General features: G+C 42.3%; 1 long non-coding RNA gene across 1 annotated transcript; it reads left to right on the top strand.

Annotated features, from left to right (window-relative positions):
- The first annotated feature begins 4,067 nt into the window (after nucleotides 1–4,067).
- On the top strand, nucleotides 4,068–22,578 carry LOC106850513 (uncharacterized). Its single transcript, XR_015804342.1, has 3 exons — nucleotides 4,068–4,292; nucleotides 17,747–17,951; nucleotides 19,512–22,578. It is a non-coding gene; the product is annotated as an uncharacterized LOC106850513 (long non-coding RNA).
- Nucleotides 22,579–23,034: the final 456 nt, after the last annotated feature.

Genomic DNA, 23,034 nt, shown 5'->3' with positions numbered 1-23,034 from the left:
TTGGGAAGCCAGAGGAACAGCTTCAGCTCGGTGCTCAGTCTCAATCTGCCATGCTTTTGCCAGAGATTAGCCTGCCTCTGATGACAGTTTTGAAAAGCCTGGCATGTCTTTTGGATTAAGCTCCCACTACACATGCAACAGGCACCAATCAGGCAACAACAAATTATTTTCTGTGAAGTTATGCACAGTTCAGCTGTAGGGCCAGCTTGCCCTGCCAGAGCATTTAGACCTCCTTGGAGAAGACCAAGGCCTGAGTCTAATGTGATCTGTGCTGCCTGTGGAGTTGCAAACCAAATTTCTCTGGAAAAGAACATCTGATGATTACTATCTGCAGAGTTACATGCTGGCCAGCCTGATTAATATGAACGTAGTGGGATTGAGGAAGAGCCTCCCAACCTTTGAATATTTTTATTCCTGAGTGAAGCAGAATGTCTGACAAGAGCTCTCAGAAATGTAAAGGTTTATTGTCTCATAATGGAATAAAGGGATTAATTCAGAATACGTCTGTAGCCACTTGTAAAATATTTCATTTTAATAATTTATACTAATGGAATATATGATCTGGGGGGGGGGTCATATGGGTTGCTCCTGGGCAGTTGTTGACAAGGCAAATGTGGCTGGGGAGACCTGGACTGGACTGTTATTTGCTTGTCCCTAGTGGACTTTTAGGATGTTAAAAAGAGAACAACAGACAAAGCCTTTAATTCATTTTCTCTTCGTGTCACTGCAGAGTGCTCATCAGACAACAGAGCTGATCAGCTCAGCAGGTTCCTAAAACATTCACAAGGAGAAAAAACTTAAACTTTTATCTCTGTAATAAGTAATGAAACCTAATTTCCCTTTCTAACAAGAAAAGAATTCGCCTTCTTGTGTGAGCCCAGAAGAGCTCAGTAACAGGAGCAATCACAGCTCCAAGAGGCGTGCAGAGATTTAGGGGTCACAGATGCTGCTGTGGGTCTGAGCCTCAGAGCTGTGGCTGAAGAAAGAGTTAGATGTGATAGGCAAGAATTATGCAGGCAGCACAGAAAGAGGGTTGTATCTCTTTCCACACATGTGCTGTAAGTCTGCTATCTCCCTTTATCCATCTGAACTGGGTCTGTGATTGATATTTCTGACATGCAGCCCTGTCCAAAATCTGAGAAAGGACTTCAGGAGCTCAGCATTGCCCAGGGATTCTTAACTGAGAGATTTTCAGAAATTTCTCAGTTCTGTTTCATCTGTCTCTTGTTTTATAAACCCATCTGCTCTCTGACAGTATCATGCAGAGCCCAGTGTCTCAGCAAGACATTTCCTTCAACCCCTCTCCAGGACTCCTAAGGCCACCTAAGAAAAGGCATCACATAGGTATTTTTCAACTCTTCTGTCAGTATCAATAAATCAGAATCAACAGAAGTTGTTCTCATTTCTGCTCTTGTTTAAAAAAAATAAAAGTCACACAGAAATTCCTGATTGATTGATTCTGTTTTATCTGACAGTGTAGGAAAAATATGGAACTTTGTCCTACCTCTGCCTCATTTTTAAACATCAAACCCTGACCTCTGCTCTCTACCTACTTTCCTAGCTTTCCTTTTGTCAAGCTGCAAACATTTTTCTTTCATAACAATTTACATATGTAATTACTACAAGTACTTCAGGAATTGTTTGCTAAAGGCTCCATGTAAATACTAATTATCAGTAATTAAAAATCCACAGCTATTAGGAAGATACTGATAGGGAGAAAATACTGCTTAGGAAGCAACTAACATTTGTCTAGGCAAAATTAAACATCAAATAACTTTCTATCTGTGTAATTATACAATATGACTCATCATCTGCTGCATAAATGGAAATGCAAATGGGACAAAGGTGTCCCCACACACACATTCACATGCATCCCCTCCCAGCCTTCTCACAAACTGTGCATCTTCGACATTGCAAACACACTCCGTGTTGGGAGCAGAGAACATTCAAAGGTCTCACAGTACAGCTGCAGAAGTGTAACAGCTGTGGTGAATGTTTTCCATGGCATCCTCAAATCAGGTGCTTCCACGCTGATATGCAAACTTAATTCTACAGGTTGTAAAATGCACTGAGATTGTCTCTTGTGTTAAGTAAGGGAAGTTATCCTGTATAAAGACTACAAATAAAATATAGGAACAATTGGCATCTGGTTAATTTTTTTACAAAAATGTTTTTCACCCTCATTTTTTGATTTGTTCGCTTTGGGTTTTTTAACTGCTAATGAATATGGTTTCTCATTAACTTTGATTCAGCATGCATGTACTTGAAGTGGAATTTTGGCCTGTCTACAGATGTCAAAGGCCATTTTGTCATTGTTGTAAGTTAAATTATATTTTCATTGTAGTGATTTATTACAGATTTCAGCAGGCTTTGAATCAGCCTTAGTCCATCTAAAATTAATCAGCTTTCTGAGCCTGGTGGGAAAAATAAGCAAGTAATCTATATGGGTTAACAGCAATCCCAAAGTTTGCTCACTGCTGTACCTACTCCTGATGGAGGGGGAAAAAAAGCCATTAAGCAAGCAGACAGGCAAAGAGGCAGCAGTTTTACAGGGGGAGAAAAACAGATTTTTGCTGTCTGAGCACGGCTCCATCTCACTGACAGCTGTCACTGTAAAGGGGCAGTGGGAGTGTGCCTGGAGCACAGGGCTGCTGCTGGTGCTCACCCTTGATGAGGAGAGGGGCAGCTTAGAGCTCTCATCCCATAATAACCCTCAGCCTGGTGCTCCTGCAGCCACACTGCCAAAGGCAGGGAAATGCCATGCACAGCTGGACTGAGCTGCCTCCAGAACTCATTTTCAATATATTTCTAGTCACTTCCATAGAGTTTATTTTTTTCCCTTTCTGGCTCTGCCATTTTAGGCTCAGATTCAATTCAGGGAAACACTTCCATTATCTCTGGATCAGGCCCTCAGTTTGTATTGTGGCTGAGGCTTTGAAAATTGCTGCTATCGAAACTATTAGCAGACTTGCCTGTGCTATTTTGAGCTGGAGTAAAAAGGGCTTGATGGGACATTGAGCCATTCACAAACCACAAGTCAGGCAAGAATAACAGGACTTTCACTGTCAGGTTGTAACTTTCAGCTTTCAAAAGTGTTTCTCAGCCATCCTGTTCCCTCTGGTGAGCTGCCAGACCCAAACTCCCCTGAGCCTAAGGCCAAGGTGTGGCAGAAAAGGTCTGATGTTTATGCCAAGTCTTGGCTTGGTTTGCTCCTGTCAAGAGGACAGCACCAGTTTGGTGCTGGTGGCTTTTCCTTCCTGGGATGTGAGGCTCACACCACATCAGCTCCAGTAAAACCCTGCTCTATCTGCCACCAATTGGTGCTGAGAGACAGAAAAAAATAGTGGCCAACCCCTGTGTCTCTGAAGAAATATAAAGCATGGGAACTCCCTGATATCTGGAAAAGCTTAGCTGTCATGCAGCTCCCCAAAAAAGAGTGTTCTAGCATCTAAGTAGTAGTGGCTTCCTAAAGTCTGTCAGGAACTAATGCTTTTGATCAATATTTTGTTAATTTATAGCATTTCCTCAGTCTTGGCATTTTCATTCTTCCCCCTCATGCTTTGACTTCCCTTTTTTTCTTCTCTTTTGCTTCAACAAAGCATGAAATCATTGTTTGTCAAAAAATAATCTGCCTGCTGCTATTTCTGTTGGTAACTAATAATATTTTCTTCAGTCTTCTATATTTCTGGGGAGACATGTAACTGGATTTGAGATCAATCAACCCCATTGCCGTGTTTGCAGGTTACAATCAGGTACACGCCAATGAGACCCACTTGATCTTATTTTTTTTGTTTCATTTCCTGAAAAGGGTAAATGCAGCTTCCCAGACAGACAGACAGCCCTCCCTCCCACCAGTCCCTCTCCTCCCCCAGCCCCAGCTGGTCTGCTATGGATGGAGAACTGGGTAAAAAGACATATACATAGTGGCAAACCAGGAATAGTTTGATATTTTAGTCACCCACCCACTTCTCATTCACCATCTTAGACCTCCTCCCAAAATGGATGAGGAGATTCAGATGACAAAGAAGAAAGAGGAACAAAAAAGGCAGTATGCTGTCCGGGGTAGAGGGATTTATCTGCAGGGACCAGAAGGAAATGCCATCCTCTTCTTGTTCTCAATCTTCCAGGTTAAAACACCAGCTAAATGCAACGTAGAGGACCTCAGTTCAAAGCTCTCTCCTGTCTGAGGGAATCAGAACCTGCAGCATTCAAACACAGCTGGGACACCAGCAGCAGAAGAATTAGAGCTTGGAAGGAAGAGCAGTTTTTAATCAGCCCTGCTGAAGTAATTTGTAAGTAATTTGAAGTAATTTCATGTAACATAAAAACCCCATTCATTACATATGTAAACAATGTATAACTGTGTTAGCTGTTAGCATGAGCACAAGAGTTGAGAAGATCTGGAATCCTGCTTCAGTGTACATAATCCCATGGATAGCTATGATTGACTAAAGGGGGGGAAAAAGAGAAGCACCATGGTTCCAAGAACAAGAGTGAGATAAAAGTGCTTGTCATTCTCTGGTGAGTGGTGTGTCATTGTAATGGCTTCTGAACAAAATCACCTCTGAGCTCTGCATGACAGTGTATCTATCACTCAGGACAGCAGAAGGGTGGATTACACAGAAAGAAAGGGAAAAAATCCCCAAAGGTAGCAAGCTCAGAAAGTTTTATAGTGGTATCAATCACAGGCACTGTGGGAACTGTAATTATGCCTGGTGAAAAGTTACCACCAAAGCATCCCTTGGAAAGTGGTCAAGTCCAGAGTGGACTGAGTGCTTGTCAGCAGGCCAGGGTGTGAGTCTCTCCTCCAGGACCAAACATGGGGACACCTGCACTTGGTAGGGCAGAACATGGTCCAGGTGCTCTTCCCTTTCACCCACTTTCCTTCCTTCATCTGATCCTTTCAGATCAGTCAGACATATTCATATTCAGGAGCCCTCCTCCAACTCACCTCTATTTTAGCTTTCTTTCCTCTAATGTGGAAAGAAAACAGGTCTCAAAACCTCAAGAAATGCTTGCTGTCCTCTGATCAGCTTGGGCTGGGATGCCAAAGTGTATCACTTGCAGCAGTGGGAAGATCAAAAAGGCACCCCAAAATGTGGATTATTTATTCGTGGGCTGTTATTCAGCTCCCTAAGCAATGCTAAAACTAAACTGGAAACACAACATAAGCAGATTTTCAAGGCATTATTGTTTTTATTTCCAGCTTATTTCTGGACTTTAGAAACATGAGTTCAGCTTTTCCAGTATCTTCAGATCATCTGTATCTGGGTCTGCCAGAGACTGGCAAATCCCAGTAAGCAAGAGGCTGGAATTAATGAAGCTAAAACTGTTTTCAGTCTGATTTTATATTCAACCTAGGATCAGCTTCCTTTGTTTTGGCAAGAATCAGTGTGTGTGCCTGTGTGTGTTTGTGTACATTATGTGTGTTTACCTTGTGGTGGTTTCACTGGTGGTGGGGATTGCAAATGTGCTTGTTCATTCCTCATGGTTTCACTGTACAAGTCAAATATAATTGATTTAGAAGGAAAGAGGCTTGCCAAGAACAGTAGTAATGGCTTAGTGCTAAGTAAATTTAATGGAATATGCTTTGGCCAACAGCTGCATCTTTGGGAAGAAGCGATTCACCTTCTCCCAGAAATAATCATGAGAAGCTAAGTAAGTAAGTGGCTGAGAAACTAGTTTATGCACACAGAAGTTCAAAGGCCTGCAGTGCTTGCAAATAGAATCCAACAGCTATCAAAAATCATGGCCAGCTGAGCTGGCGAGTCCCAGGAGGGTGAAGAAAAAAGGGGGAGAGAGAAAAATTCCTAAGAGTGGTTTTCTGTGGAGATTGAATATACACCTTTTTTTTATTATTCTGGGAAATATAAAATGAAATGAAAGTGACAGAGACTGCCAGTTTTAGGTGTTAAAATATTTAAAGAAAGAGTCATTAATATATTAGTCCATAAAATATTATTTCATCTAGCAGAGATTAATACATTTCACAGATTCTAAGGCCAGAAAAGGCTATTAGGATCACCTAGATTAGGTTTAATATGATTCAGGTTCAGTAATAGATGCAGAGACCTGCTCTGCCAAGCCGACAGCAAAGAGTAAGGTCATTCCCAAAGTCCCTAAGAAAAAGCAGAGACAGTCACAGCTCTGCCAACCAATTCTCCAACAGAAGTGAGCGGTTTGCTGGGAGACACGATGTTGTTTAATGACCAGGTCCTGCAGCAGGGAGCTCAGCTCTGCTGTCCTGACCCGGTGTGACAAGGACCACGGGGGTCACCTTCCCTGGCAAGGCAGCAGCGTGCTTTGCCATGGACACACAGCCCCTGGGCTCGGCACTGCCCTGGCACTGGCTTCTGCTCTCCCCTGTCCCCTGGCAGTGAATTCTGCTCTCCCCTGTCCCTGGCAGTGAATTCTGCTCTCTCCTATCCCCAGGCAGCGAATTTTGCTCTCCCCTGTCCCTGGCAGTGGGTTCTGCTCTCCCGTCCCCACCCGGCTCCAGGCTGGTTTTTGGATGAGTTCTGCAGAGCACAGCCCGCAATTCCCCGGCCCAGCTGCCCCCTGTCCCTCTCAGCTCTTCTCGCCCTGACCTCTCCGAGGGGCCGGAGAGCGGCTGGGCTGGGCTGGGCTGGGCTGGGCTGGGCTGGGCTGGCTGTCCCTGCAGCTCCCGGAGCAGACACACCATGAACCAGGGCTGGGCTGGCTGTCCCTGCAGCTCCCGGAGCAGACACACCATGAACCAGGGCTGGGCTGGGCTGTCCCTGCAGCTCCTGGAAGGCAGCGGGGAGCGAGTTCAGCGCTCCCAAGGAAGCTGCTCAGCCGCTGCACAGGTGTTTGAATGGGACAGGAGCTCTTCCCTGTGCTCCAGCACCTGCCCACCACTGCAGAGACGCTCCGGGTATTTTTATTTCCACACCAAACTTACACTGTTCACTTCAGGCTTGAGCAGAGGAGTGTGAGCATCTTTCAAATTTACTTTCTGGGTTGCTTCTTTGTTTTTTAAACCTGCCCCTGTTTTGGGAGAATAAAAAAAGATGGGAAAGATGCCCTCTTTATTCAGTTAAAAAAAGTAAATATAAACCCAAAAAGAATCACTTTTATTTTCACCATAAAGGATGTTTCAGAGGTTTTTTTTCTGCCCATAAAATCACTGCATTTACTATAAAGCCTCCTTTTCTTCCTAGGGTGACAAAATGTTTCTTTGAAAACCTTTTGTTCCATAGGGCTGCAAAACCTGGGCTGGCCCTGAGCTGCAGGTACTGCTGGAGATTTTTCCTCCTTTCGCCTAGGGGCAACAGAGAAAGAGCAAAGGAGACAGTGAGGCCACTTCTGAGCTTATGTGTTTGCATTTCACCCTCATAAGAGAGCTCAGGTGACTTTGTTCTCCAGCTTCATTTGTATGCTTGTAGCCAATCCTACAGTGGATCTAAAAACCAATCATTCCTATTGATTTCATTGTGAATTTGCCATGTGGAACAAGAGTCAGAAGAAAAGATTACCTTGTAGCTATAAGCATAAAGAAAACACCCAAACCTCAAACTCCACCAGCAAAAGAACCCAACAGTAAAAAAGGAACCCAGACCTCTTATTTGCATTAGATAAGCATCTTGGCATATTTAAACAATTAAAAACACCTCCGACTGAAAATTAAAAGAAAACCTAGGTTTTGTCACCAAAGCTAAATATGTTATTATTAGTTGTGGGCATTGTTGATATTATAATATTCTCGTTCCAAATCATAACAGATGAGTGATCTCTAAATTGTTGGTTCAAATTAGATAATACTCCATCATGCTTTCCTTTGCAACACTAATCCACATAACTAGCACAACATAAATACAATCACTGGCTGGTAGAAAAGCTTCAAATACTATTTTAAATCCTGCAAGTATGGCTGGTGCTCAAATTGACAGCTCAATGCTCTATCATTTCCCACCACCAATCTCATTATGGAAGTAAACGGCTCTATCTTATTTTATCCTGTTCCATACATGATGCACTTAAAAAGACTTAAAGAATCTAGTAAATGGAAATATATGGTACAATGAACAGTTAAAAATGTCAATTGAATTAGTCGTTGTGTGATATCTTTTCAGCATACAATGTGAACACAGATGCTGCCTTTTATAGAGGTTTATGCATACGAGGAACATGAAGTGGAACAAATGAGATTTGAATTTTATTATTCTTTTATGGCATTGCATTGCAGATAGGTTTTTTTTTAATTAGCTCCTATCTCAACACCTTTGGCAACTCTAAATAATTCAGAGAATCTTGTCTTTTGTTGTTTTTGCTGTTGTGGTTGTTTCTTCCACAGAGAAGTCGCCTTTGCAAATGACAGGAAGCTTATCTATCACCTAGTTTAAAAATGATCCTCCAATTACACAAGCAGCACACAAGGAGTGCAGACTCCTCAGAGTCTTTAAACTCAAATCTGCTGATGCACAGTGACAAATCTATCCCAAGCCCTAAGAGGTGCCAGGAACTTTGCTTCCCTTCTCCTGAGGTTTCCACTAAGAAGAGCAGTCAATAGGAGGTCAGTTTGCTGGAGTGGGGCTCAGGGACCTGGCTCCCCACCAGCCCCTCAGCTCTCCCAAGGAGGACAGGAGGGACCTGGTGCCACTGCACAGCTCCAGCAACCTGTGGCTGCCTCCTGGCCTGGTGTCACTCCTTTAGCAGTAAAACCCAAGTAGATATGAAATAGGCATGAAACCAATCACTCCCAGGACTTCAAAGCAACAGGCAGTATTTTATGTCAAAATAAATAAACAAATGCATGTAGACAGAAGCTGGTGTTTATGCTACATTGCGTGGTGCAGGGAAGGGGAATAGTCCCTTAAGCTCGTTTCTAGACAGCACATCCCCACACAACCTCTTTGTTGAAAAACTTCAGGGACACGGTGTCTTATAAGGATTCCCTCGGGCTTCCAGCCTCTCCCTCACTTCACAATGTGTGGGCAGGATACAGCTGTTCAGCTTCACTGCGTGGTCTTCTCATCCAAACTGCTCACATAATGCAAAAATTACATCCCTCAAGGCACTATGGAAATTCACATCCTAACACAGTTTCAAATGCCTATTTATTTCACAGCCTAGTGCAAATATTACGTCTGCTTCAATATCCACTGTTTCAAATGATACCATAGTGTCTCAGATTAAGTATGTGGGATTTCTTTTATACCTAAAAAGGACAAGGAGTTTCTTATTCTTTTCAGAACAGAATTTTTTTTACTTTTATCAAGTGATGCCTGCCTCTTCACTCCCCACCACCACTTCTCCCACTCCCCCTCACTTCCAGGTTCTTTCATGGCAAATTCAAACATCAGGAAATTTCTGAATTGCATAAATAGTCATTCTGGAGGTGTAGCCAGCTCAACAGAAAGGAGTATTTTAGGTTAAATATTGCACTATAGCCTGTTCACCTATCCCAGCTGCAGGAGAAAAAAAAAGGTCTCTGCTGTTGTATATTATATAACCAAAACTTGGTATTAAATGTTTAAAGACACGGATTTGAAAAGGTTCTAACTCAAGCTTTCAGCAACTACATTACTTTGGAAAAGTAGCCCATGTTTTTAGCATCCTTTTGAAGCCAGGGAAGCAAGCACAGAAGGAGGAGCTCAGCTCAGGCAGTCTGGAGAACTCTGTCCAACATCAGCCCTGACTGGGCTCCTCGTGCAGCCTCGGGTCAGTTGTATAAAGACACATCCCCAAAGAAAGAGGCTCACCCATGCTCCCACTGAATGCAGGTCCTGAACACACCACACACTGCTGAGGAGGGTTTGGGGTAAAAAAGGTAGTTTGCTGCCAGTTCTGTACATTCTGCCAATCTCTTCTGCTGAACTTCAGAAACGTTCATACATATCCTTTAGCTCAGTTGTGGTAGAAAAGGACATTTGCCAGGTTATGCAATAAGGAGTTTGGTAAAAAATGCGATTGCAAACCCAGGCTGCATGAAATGGTCAGCAGAGAATCCTGGTAAGGACACCTGTGTTAAACCCCAGATTTAATTCAATCCATCAGAAAAACAAAAGAAAGAGGATAAGAGACTGATATTTTGGCAGCATCTGCCTCTTCAGAGACAGCACGTGCTGCCAAAATAGAAGGCTCTCTGATCTGTTTTCCTCTGTTTTTGTGATGGAGAGGGATGTTTAAAATTGCAACTGATCTAATGAGCCAAAACTTCTTCCTGATAACTGATGATTTTCTTGATCTTCTTTCTTTTTGACACTCCCTGCCCCAGATGTCCATTCTTCCTTCAAATCTCACTTTGGCCCCTAAGTTTAATTAGATCTTGCAGGTTCTTTTCCTGTGGTGTGTTCACCACTGCAGGTTTTGTTTCCACTCCGGGCTTGCCTTTCCTTCAGGCTCCAGCAGTAGTTCAAAGATGCTCTGCTGCTCTTTGCCATCAGCTGCTCACCTGAGCTACCCTTTTATAACAGCTGTAGCTGCTGCCCCTGTGCTCCGTGCACAGCTGCTGCTCACCTCAGCACTCATCAAGGGGTATTGAAGGCAACGAGAGAGCATGAAGCAGTAACTCTGGGTTAAAACTAAGGTAGGAACCTAGGCTTCATGATAAAATGCCCAGAGAAACAGGACTAACAGGAAAACATTAGCCAGGTCAGCTGAGGTGTATGCAAGGCATTACACTTCCAAAAGGCAGAAAGACCTTGACCAGAGCTGAGGTTTGGATGGCTCTGTGACTTAAATCCTTTAATCCTCCTCCTGTTTAATCATCCAAGTCAGAAATTTAGGGGTACAGGAAGCAGAATGGATATTTAGTAATATTGCCTGCCCTGTGATTAAGCCATGGCACAGGACAATAAACCAGAGGAAGCCCAAACCTGGGACTAGGGCAAGCAGAGTGGGAGCTGACTTCCAGCTCCTGCTCCCTAAATTTTCTGGAGACTAGGACCAAGGCAGAAGTCTTTTCTCTCCCTTATGACAGCCTTACTTGCTTTCCCAGAGTTGTACTTTCCTTTGCTTGCTCTTCAAGGAACCCCATAACTGTTTTCTGCCCTCCTGCAAAGTTTCCTAACATCAGCATATTATGAAAAGGTGGTTTTGAATTGTCAGCTCTCTGTAGCAGAGTGGTAGGTGTGTTTTGAGAATGCTTAGCTGAACTAAGGCCTGCAGGGTGGGGGATTTTGGAACTGAGAAAGCTGTGTTTTTGTAACTCCTACCAAGCACAGGTAGGAGGTAGACACCATCTTCTTGACCAAGGTGCCAGTACTTATATTTACTCTGGAGTACAGCAGAAATAACCAACAAAGGACTTTGCAGAACATTTATACTTCTTTTGAGGGCATCTTGGGTTCTCACCTGTTTAGTTAGAGATCTGCTGATTCATTTGGTTTGATTGAGGATGACAAAAGGTCTTCTTCCAGACTACACAGAATATCAGGCTTGGTACACACCTGTGAGGAGGGAAGAAAGGAGGCTGTAGGCAGATGTCTCCATGGGAAAACTGAATAAAAGGTGGCACACTCTGAGGAGAACAGTGCTTAAAGCAAACCAAGTCAAACTTTAGACAAAAAACTCCCCTGCCCTACGAGTCATCAGCCACTTACTAAGATAGGGTTACTAAAATAGGTAACTTATAAGATAGGATTTGACAGAGCACCTTCCCTGCTCCAAACCCCAGCAAGGAGAGCAGTTTGTCTTCTGTCTAAGAGCTGCTTTGGCAGCGCTGGCAGCTTCTCTTTTGGCTTCCTTTCCCTGGTGTACCCTGCCCTGTGGTTTTTGGCAGCACAAGTGGTAACTGCAAAGCAAGCAGAGGGAATGAACTTTTAAAAGGTGGGCACACAGTAGCAGTTGCATTAGCTCTGACTATTTAAGAGAATTTGTCTAAAGAGAGGGCTTTAAGTAGTAAAGGCTACATTTCCAGGTTCAGGGTACATACAGTGAGAGAAAAGCAGCCTGTTCTGTATTTATCAGCTGCCATGCTGGTAACTGGCTTTGGCAGAGTGCAGACTAAGTCAGGAGTCCAGGAAACAAAAGAGGCAGATTTCTTTCTGCAGTGTTGAGCTTCTGCATTCACAGACTGTCTTGCTAAAGACACAAAGAGAAGAGGCAGATTATGGCTGTGATAATCTGTACAGCAATTGAAGGCTTAGGGAAGCTGGATTCCAGTTCACTTGGGAGGGGGCAGGCAGTTCCAGAGGGTGTGTGGAGAGCAAATACAGTGCCAGGTTTGACTGGAAGCACACAGGACATGGAGAAGGAATGAATTGTACAGTAGTGACACCTGTTTTAGAGGTGATAGCACTGGAGTATCACAGTGGCAGACTTTTAGCAGTGTTCTGGGCACACCCAGCTTTTCTAAATCCATTCAGCATCGCTCCTAACACAATTACTATAGCCACATTTTCGAGCCAATGCTACGTCAGGAACACTCTCTATATGGAGCTCTTTGGAAAATTGGCTCCTATTTTTTGGCAGTAATGGAAAGCTGAGCTGTTAGGAAAATGGGAGCTCTAAATGCTTGGATGATATTTCTCAGCTTTGCTCACAAATAGGCGAACCTGTAAGTCACAAAGGCAGTGTCATCAGCCATCTTTTAAGGATATCATCATCAGATAGACTATTTGCTCTTCTTTATTGTGCTGATGAGAACTATAAGACAAAGTTAGCAATAGCAGAGTGACAGACCACGACACCATTCAGGTGTAATATATCCCCTGCTTAATGCACAGCTATTATGTTAACAGAAACAGCACTGATGTGCATGTAGGTAGCAGTAGGTGTAGTGCATGACTGTTCCTTTAAATGAAAGGATCACCAGGCAGTTATCTCCATCAGATTTTATTATGTGACATAGGATGAACAATTACATACTGTGCAATAAGCTAAGTGAGGTTTTAATCGCTGCTGCATTTATGGATGGCTTATCCTGACCTTTCATAGCCTTAGAAACCAATAACTGAAGCAAAACAAAGTTTGCCAGCTCCTCTCAGAAATGAGTCATGTGAGCATAATCAAATCCCAGGCATTACTAAAGCCTGGATTCCTGGGCTGATGAGGAACTGAGAGACTTTCCATGTCAGATGGGGCTGAGCAAGCCATATCTTTTCTTTCTGACCAAATTTGAACAAAGGATACAGAGTTTATGGTTAAGGCCAAATCATCACCTGAAGTAAATTACACCGAATTTGGAGCTTTCATTTTCTGCATATTTCTTTTATAAAACAATAGTATGATATCTTTAATAAAGCATACTTATTCTAAGAGACATGATGTATCTAAGAATAGTTATGGAGAAATTATGCTAGATAAATATCATACTGAAAAGGGAGAGCCCTGTCTAAGAGAGGTACCAATTCTGTGGAAAGATTCTCTTACGTATAAAGATTTGTTGAAATCCACATGTAGCTCAGTAGCAGAGCTGTGAACAAAGCCTTCAGTCTCACCTTTTCTCTCTCCTTATTCTACCACCATGGCTTTCAGGAGAGGCGAATGGGATGACAAGGAATGAGAAATGGTATTTAACACAGTTTTCACCTTTTTGTTGCTGAAGCCCCACAGCTCTCATTAGGACTCTAATCCAGAATTTTCTCCTTTCCAGAAAACTTGAAATAAGAGTTGTCTCCCCTTCATGAGTCTTTTGCATGCCACTGATTGATTGACTTCCATGCTTCTGGCAATCAAGTGATGTCTTTCAACCTTAATGCATTCAGGAGGCAACCACTTGAAGTAAAAGGTTTGAAGAACCACTACCATGAAGTTAACTTTAATGATAATTCCTTTTCACTGTAGCCCTGTTTGTACACACAGGAATGCAAAGCTGCTCAATTTCATTTTATTTCAGACACAAAGGAACTAACATACTGTGACTCTCTTTTTTTTTTCCGAAAGGGAAGGCACACTTACAAAGTCTGCCTGCAGCAAACCTTGTCTACCTGTGGTCTGCTTCAGAAGAGTGGCTTTTCAAGGTTTCTCACAGTCTGCCTCAATCCAGACTTGGTGACAGAACTGCCTACAGCAATATTTAGCCATTTTATTTGCCACCCTCAGCTGCAAATGCAAAGGAGCAGACACGCCTCAGATAAAACTCACCGCAAACATTCAGAGAAGGCAATCACTCTGATCTGACCCACAAAAGAGAGAGAAACTGCACATATCCGATGAATTTGCAGGCATCCAGGCATTGCTCCTCACAGCTGCACAGCTGTCCTTCACACATGAAAGAAACAGGTCCGGCTATCAAACATCTCTTTCAGCTTTTCCTTCTGTACAGCTCTGTTCAGGTTTCTCCAAACCACAGCCCCGCACAGCATTGCAGCTGCCTGCCCCAGATCCTCAGCAGCTGTAACCCAACCTGGCTCCATGGATTTCAAATGCCTTTTCCACCCACTGGAAAACCCATCGGCAAGTTGAAAGTACTTCCCTCTCCTCCCTCCCCGCCTACCACACAAACGCACACAGACACATCCACATACATGGTGAATGGAATGAGTCCAAAACGTTTTTCTCAACTCTGGTAGCAATATCATTTTTTTTCTCCAAACTAGCTTGGAAGGAAAACTTTGAAAGCTTTCCAAAGCAAATGTTCCTGGGGCAAGAGGGATGAGTGTAAAGAATAGCTAGAGCTTAGTTTTGCAAGAACTTCTAACATGGAGACCTGAGGCAAACATCCATTTCTCCTTTTCTTTCCCTCCTGCAACAAATCTGTATTGTACACACCAGTGCATCCTTCTGTCAGACATTCCTCATTGCTGCCAGGTCAGTGAGGATGTGGTAGCTTCTGCCAGGGAAGTGGAAATTTGCTGGTCTTACATTGTTGATAATTACTGACCCACAGTGAGCTGGAGGAAGACACCCATTTTCCTTAACTCATGTGGTTTTCTGATGAACAGCTGGGACAGGCAAAAGAAGCATCTCCCCCATGGGTATATGTGTGTGAAAACTGCTGGGAAAACCAGACAGAAATGTTCCTATCTTGGAGTAATTAGGATAAAAACATAAAAGTGGAGAGATGAAGAAGGTGAAATCTTTGACCCCTGTTCTGTCCTTTTGTTGGGCTTTGTAGTGGTCAAACCCATGAGCTTCTGATTTTCAGAATTGTACAATGGTAGCCCTCTCAGATGAGAAGGGATCCTTAAAGTGTGATTGCATGATAGGATGGGGAGAAAAGGGGTCAAAAGATAACAAATCCTTCTGTTTTGATTTGCTAAACAGAAAGTAATCAGCAGTGTGGGATTTGATGAAGGCAGGTTGGCTAGCCCTACCTTTGCTCTGGAAATAGTGCAGCTTTCCAGCAGAGGAATTGCAGCTGGGTTCACTGAGGTGAACACGCAACACAGAGTTCAGGGTGAGACCTTGAACTTCGGTCACTCCATCATCTACTGCAAATTCAGAGCAGTGAATTCTGAGTAGTGAGTTCTGTGTAACTCCCTAATCACCACCCAGGGCACAAATAGAGACATTTTCTGCGTTTATATGGCTCTGGGGCCAGGATGATCCCATGTTGACACATGTAAAATATTCAACAGATGGAGTCTCTCAGTGCTTTTGCAATACAAACCACCATAAGACTATTAATGAGGCACTATCTTTTAAATTAATCTCTGCAGCATAAAGTTGGCGGTGATGGGCTATTAATACTTTTCAGATAACCATATTATCTGAGCATCTTCTGGGCAAATCAAACTCATGCAAAGTTTTTAGCTGATTTCATCATCCTGTTGCTTCTTTTCCTTCTGCAACACTTACGCACTTCTTGGCATATAGGCTGCTTTTCTTGCAAAAAATTTGTTGCAGTCAATTTTTTTAAATTGCTTTTCCAATTGGATTTGAAAGATGAAAGTCTGATGGAGGAAAAAAAGCTCATTTGAGTAGATACAGTTGTGGCTAGGCACTAATAATCCCCAAAGACACTTAGATGACTCTTAAATTCATAGATAGGATTTGGATGATGTTTACTTTTTAATTTCTAGATTTATAATGCTCTTCACACAGTGAATAAATGCATCAATACTTGTGGAAGATGATGTCCTGTTGGAAGCTCTGGCCATCTGCGGGGCTGGCTTTATCCATGACTGATTCCTTTCCTTTGTAAGCAACCCTGGGCTTTCCAGATTCACCAAGTTGTCATCTTTCGTTTAAGCATACAACAAATTTGTAACATACTATAGGCTGACTTTATTAGATTAATTAAAGAAACCTATTAATTTCCAAGTAAATGAAAAATATTTTTAATCATTGCCTGTGAACCACTTAGCACATTAACTTGTCCCTCTGAAATCATTTACTTAAGTGTGGCCTCAGTTTGCTTAATCCATAACTGGTCAATAGTATATTAATATTACAGTCTCATTTCGGATCTAAGTATGTCTGAGCCTATTAAACTGTCACCCTGGATTTACTTGCAGGGAAAAATTATCTGTATTCAGAGATAGAGGGAGAAAAGTATTAAAGTGAATCAAGCACTAATGAAATTAATCATAATCATCGTAAGTACTTTCAACTGCTGTCACCCAGAGGGAGATGCTACTGCAGGAAAATTCTTACAGCTCTATTGTTTTTATGGCTGGGCTCTGAGCTCTCTCAGCTTTTGCTTGTTCCAAAGAGACTGATAACACTCTGATGATCATTTAGAATTATTCCTATTTTTTTTTAACTAAGAATCAACCTTAGAGGCAACCTTGAAATACAAGCCACTTCATGGAAATCTTGTTTTAGCAAACTAGTTTAATGTAGGTCAGACCTATCATAGTTAGTGTTATAATTCATTCAAACTGTGAGACTCCATCTCTTGCTGTTTGCTTTATCTGCACTGCTTGTGAACCTAATGTGTGTAATTTACAGGTCCGAGACAATAGGAAAGAGCAAATCAGGAGAAAAATTATCTATGTCCCTGCAGTGCAAGATACATAGATATGTAACAAAATAGAGCTAGATATTTAGATATATAGAGCCAGATCCTGAGCTGTGTAAATCAGAATAGGCACATGGTGCATTAAACCACATAAAACTATGCAGTTTTATATCAGTGATGTAACATCATCCCTTGCAGCACCCCTCTTACTTCATGCAAATATTTTATAATCCTTTAATAATACTTGAATTCAAAAATGTATTTTTTTCCCTTCCAATTGCTGTAGTGACAAGACACTAATCTGTGTCTTGTTTAATACTATGAAACTTTTGAAGGGCTCCCCCACATATCTTCTTTGAATTCTTCAGTTGTCTACAAACTCCAGTGTTGTATGGATTAAACCTCTGATGAAGAGGAACATGACAATGGAAAAGACAAAAAATAGCAGCAGATCAAAAGAAGTTGTCTCTAAAAACAAATTCAGCGCTATCCACAACTAAGTAACATTTGACACTTAAAAAATATTTGATCAGTGTTTTGGCTTACAGAACTGCTTTAGGGGCACTGTGATGTGTAAATTAAATTCAAATGAAAGTTAAATATAGTTCTCTGAGAAAGACTGCACAGTTTAAATTACCTAATTATTTGGACAAAATCTGTTCTCCTGTAATTAAATGTATACAAAAGAATGTGTCTTTTTACTGAGTACATTTGGAGAGGAGATGTTTATCAGCAAATGGTAACTTCCTCTTGAAGATCATAAAGATACTGTCATCACTCAGAGCTGTGTAGGGAGGAAGGTTAGTTCATGCATTTGTCAGAGCTCAGCTGAGGTCGAATGAAGTGAGGCAGAGCATTCCTGTATTTTGCTGTATGCAGCCTCCAAGTCCTGATCCTGCAAAGCTTTTTAATACTTGCTTTAACTTTTTTGTCTAGAGTTCACGCCTGTGCAGGAAGGGATACAGCCAGCCAATGTGCCCAGGCAGTGCTCTGGCCATGAAAAGAGCTGATAATTCATCAAATCCATATCTGCTGTGATGCCCAGGACTGGATTTCTGCCTTGCATCCAGCTCAGACCCTCTAACTCTGCAAGTGTTCCCAGGCTTTGGAAAAGTGACTGCTGGAGTGAGTTACAGCCCATGTGAGTAAAGGGGTGAGAGTCTGGATCACTGAGGTTTGTTTAGTCTATTTTTAAATGTGTTGAGTGAGGGGATTTTGCCATCTTTCTGTGGGAGACTCCTCCTGAGCCTAGCAGATGTCAACAGCAGGATATCTTTTGCATGATACTGGGTATGAACTTTCTCTTCACCTTGTCCATCCCCTCCTTTTTTTTCTTTTTTTTTTTTTTAATTTGTGTACACCTATCAATATTTACACTCTGTAATATTTGTATTTCTTTCTCCAGAGCCATTGCTCAGTCCCACAAACTCTAGCTCTTTCATTCTATTTTTGTTGTCAGTCCATCTGCCTCCTTTCTGCTTTGGGAAGTCACTCTTCTCACCCTTTTCTTCCTCCCCCCACTTTGCCAATTCTGTTCAAATATGTTGTGTGTGGCTGACAGACAGAAATGTCAGCCTTGCTTAGGGCTCAGAGCTCTGTGCCATCAATTTAATGCTGCAGTACAGGTACAATACACTTGGATTGTTCAATTACTGCTCATGAACCAAAATCTCTGTCTCCAAAGGGCTGGAAATTAAGTCTGCACAGTATGCCTAAGCCTCACAATGCCATTCCCTGCAGTAAAGATGTGATATGGAATAGAACCCTGGAAAAGAAAATAATAAGCAAGCTTATATTGCTTAAAATTCTGATTTTTCCAATATGTACCTGGAATTATGCAAATTTTCTGTGGTTTCCTAGGCTGGAAAAGTAGCATTGCTCTGCATCTGGTCCCCAGTTGTAATATCTGTCATAATTATATTAGGGAAGAAATTGCATGCTCATTAGGAAAAGCACACTGGTGCACAAAACTTTTGTCTGGGGGGCCCAGAGCATCTGAACTGCATGTGGGAAGAATGTTTGGATTTCACATGTGACAAGAAGAGATTTTTCAAAGTGAGTGGGAAATTAAAGGCAGCTCAGGAAACTTTCCTACAAGTCATTGTACAATCTACTCTTTTCATTCACATTCATTCTGCAGAACTTAAAGCATGAGCTTACTTAAAGAAAGAGGAGAAGGAGAAGAAAAAAAAGGATTTATTGCTAATAGTCATAAAAGGAAACCATAAATCTACCAGGGCCCTGTAGTGAGCTTAATAGTGAGTTAGAACAAATGCAATCAATATGAATGTATTCATTTATTCTCTCTCAGCCATAATCAATATGCATGGTATCTCAATGTTGAATAGGAAGGCACAGCTTTTGCCCCAGTGAGTTTAAAATAATTCAACGAAACTCCTGCTGAGTTTTGATTGAATAATAAGTTTGGCTCTAGCTAGAGAAAAATGTGCAGACAGGCAATATGCTGGCAAGGAGCAAAACTGGGAGCCAGCATTTTCTAGGAAAGGGTTGGGTTCAGGAAGGCAGGGGAAGAACAGAGAGGTAAGGGGTGACTTTGAGCAAGAAAGACAGAACTGCTGCAGTTATTTCTCCGGGTAGTGGAATAGGTCCCTTTTGAAGAACAGAAGGGAAGCTGGCCCCAACCTTGGTGCAGCATATTCCCATTATTCATTTACTGTGTCATTCTTAATTGTCTCCATAGCTCCTGTCCCACGGCCACATGTGCCCAGAGGGCATAAAGCAGCACCACCAGAGCTGCCAAAGCAGAGAAGGAGGAGACACAGACCCCATGGAAATCTGGAAGTGGACTGGCTCCCAGCCTCACACCCCAGGCAAATATGTTTTTTACAGAGGAGGCACAGACGTGGCAGAGGAGGCCTCCACTTTGCTTCCTGCCACTAAGGCTGCTGAGCAAGCAGCCTGTTGCATTCTCCTCTGACTTTAATTTGCAAATTGCCTTAAAGCATTACAGAAAACAGCATGGGAATTTCTCTTTAATGACTGTAACAAAGGTTGGGCTGTCTGTGTAAAGCCTGCAGTGTAATCGCTGAACAACCAAGGAGTACACAAGGTGCCATGTAGGAACAAAGAGGCCACCCTGAGCAGAGAGAAGCATTCATTCACTGAACAAAGCCCCTGCAGTGTCATTTCTGGACATTGAGCCTATCTGGGCACAATTAAAAATCCAAACAAATAAATAGAACTGTTTCACATGCTCTTGGATTTACCTGCCAGAGCAGTGGCTGTGCTCTTTAATCACCCAAACAGACAGCCTGGAAAGAGTTCAAAGTGCAGTTATGTGTCTGGCTTCCACTGAAATTCAGGGGTGCTGGCCATTTAGCTACTCGCTGTGCTGAAGGTCCACCCACAAGCATGCCAAACATTGCTCCTCCATGGCCTCTCTCTTTTCCTGGGGAGAACATGAAAAATGCCTCTTGATGAGCTCTCCAGAACTAATACACTGCTTACCTATTCACTTTCCAGGCTGGTGATATTATAGTTATTATGATGTGTCCTGTCACACCTTCAGTTTGTTAGACTCCTAATGAGAAGACCTAATTCCTTTCCTGACTCTTTGGGAGGCTTGGCCAGTGGTGCTGTGTAAATTAAGAAGATGGTTATTACTATGATCATGATTATGTTTCATTAGTAATAACAATGAACTCTGGTCAGGTCTGGCATATATACAGGAAATGAGGGAAAATACCTACTTAAAAAGAAGGTTAAAGAAACTGTGCTTTTAATCAAATGAGAGGAGAGATTTGCATGTGAAACAGAAGATGATGAGCTTGGCAAAAAAATCCTTACTATGACTAACTCCAATTTAAAAATTACTTAATTTTGCTACGCATTTTTAGCACAAGGAACAGTGTCTTCCTGCAAGCATGCAGGCAAGGTCAGAATTCCTCACGGAAATACTTGGAGGAAGGGAAGGGTGAGCACATAAATTGGGTGATTCATGTTCCAGTGAAAACTCCACTCCCCTGAGTGAGAGGAGGGTTCAAGGAGAGAGCTCCTTTCCTGTGCCAGAGAGGCCAGTGACTAAGGAAGCAAGGAGAAGACCAGGCAAGTTAAGGATGGTCTTTTCCTACTGCAACCTCCCAGCTCTTGGCAGTCAGTAGGTTTTTGGCTCTCTGAAGAGGCACAGATGGCACCTGAACACAATAGTGCTGATGATCCCATGAAAGGATGTGTCCCACCTTTCTGACTGCTCGTGAGCTGTGCTGTACCAGAGCATCTGGGCCAGATGCAAATGCATTTCAGACAGCACAGTGCAGGGGGAAAGGGTGGTGCAAGTCCCCTGCCAGGCACAGTTAGGTCATGTTTAACTGGTGATAGTGAGTCAGTTATCTCCTCACAAGAGATGTTCAGGCAACAGCTATTTAAAACCTGACACAACAAATACTTTCAAACAGCAATTTGCTCCCAGCAACTTGCTTTCAAAGCAAGAGGTGATGCTTTTCTTCAAGGAGTGATTCCTTGCAGCCCATGGACCAAGACTTAAGTCAAAAAAACCTGTTTATGCCACAGGAAACCCTTTAGCAGCTGCAAGGGGCTGTCTGTAAAGCCCTTTCCAAACAGCAAGCTATGAAAATCAATGCTTATCAAAGATCAATACAGACACTATCCCATCCCTTCAAATTTCCAGCACAGCGACAAGATGTGAGTCTGAGAAGTGCTGCTGTGTCCCACTTAAACACGGATGGAGAAACCGAGCACAACAAACATGCCAAAACATCCATGGATTGTATCTGTTTATTGTTTTCCATTCTGACATTCAGTAAAAACTCTCATCGTGATCCATCTATGCCCCAAAAATGGTCTGACTTATTATTCCAGAGAAAACCAGGAAACTCATCTCCCTTTAGAAGACACAAGGTGGTATCTCTGCTGCACCTCAACATAAACCTAAAAAACCCCACATATGATGTCCTGTACTAGAAGGTAATTTTTTACAAAAATTTGCAATATCTGATACATCTCCAACATTCTTGTTTGCTCACAGTCTGTTCACAGGATACCTCAGATAACTGAACAGAGAAATAGCTCTGGTTCATCTCATCTGCAAAGCCTTGGAGGAAAATCAGGGGAAGTGGAGGAATAGGAAGATAAAATTTACAAGGAGTAGCAAGAACAGCATAGGAATTTTTAAACTTATTCAGGCAAATAAAAACATAAAAGAAACACTGGATGTAGTTTCTTATTTTTACAACTGGCTATAGCTTTAACCTTAGAAATTCAGAGCTTGTACAATGGCATCTGCACAAACAGCTGTAGTTCCCTTGTGTAAAACACACTGGATACAGCAGTGAATTTGCTTGAACTTGCTTTCAGAGTCAGCATGGTCTAACAAAGGAATGGTTAATGATTTCTGCTAAATAATAGAAAGCATCAGACACACAGCAATGCAGAATGCTCCTTACTCTCCCTTTGTCCAGGCACACACCTTAAACCTTGCACAATCTAGAATCTAATTTGGGAGACAGGGTGGTTTGGGGACTATATGGGAGTGGCAGTGAAGAAAAAATTTCATTTTCTTTGCCTGACTATGGGGTAGACTGCATGGATTACCTTTTTATTTACATTTACTCTTCTGTGAGTGTTTGTGTTCAAAAAGCCTAATATGCCCTATACCAAAAGATTGCATGTAATTGGCTTCATGCACATCAACTTGAAAATCTGGGAGGGATCCCAGTGTACTAAATTTAATGGTTTGTATATAGGGTAACACCCAATAAAAGTCCCAAAACCCCAGCAGTAAAGTTGTACATTATAGAATTTCTGTGTTGTTTGTATTTTTCTTTTGTTTTGTTTCTTTGTTGGTTTTTTACTCTTGGGGCTTTTTTTGGTGTTTTGGGTTTTTGTTTTGTTTGGGTGGGTTTCTTTTTAGTGCAGAGAAAAGGTAGAACATTTCTGTACTTGATTAAGACCTGTTAGTGGAGATTTATTGCCAAGGGTTGCATTGTGTATTTGGTATTAACCTCTTAGATCACAGCAAGCAGCTTTTGAAGTTGTCTGGGGACTGGAGAAAAGTTCATCATCAGGGGACACCCCACCTGCCTCCATCCGAGGGAGGCTGAGGGCAGAGGGGGCACAGGGAAGGTCACTGTTCTGCCTGCCACACCATGCAGTAAATATTAACTGGAGATGATTTCTGAATACAAAGAGCTCTTACAAGCCTTACAGCTTGTATGTATCTTGTCAAATAACTAAAGAAATGCAGG

Source organism: Sturnus vulgaris, chromosome 6, assembly GCF_052056855.1.
Source record: "Sturnus vulgaris isolate bStuVul1 chromosome 6, bStuVul1.hap1, whole genome shotgun sequence".
NCBI classification, from domain to species: Eukaryota; Metazoa; Chordata; class Aves; order Passeriformes; family Sturnidae; genus Sturnus; species Sturnus vulgaris.
This window is presented reverse-complemented; position numbering and strand designations above follow the sequence as displayed.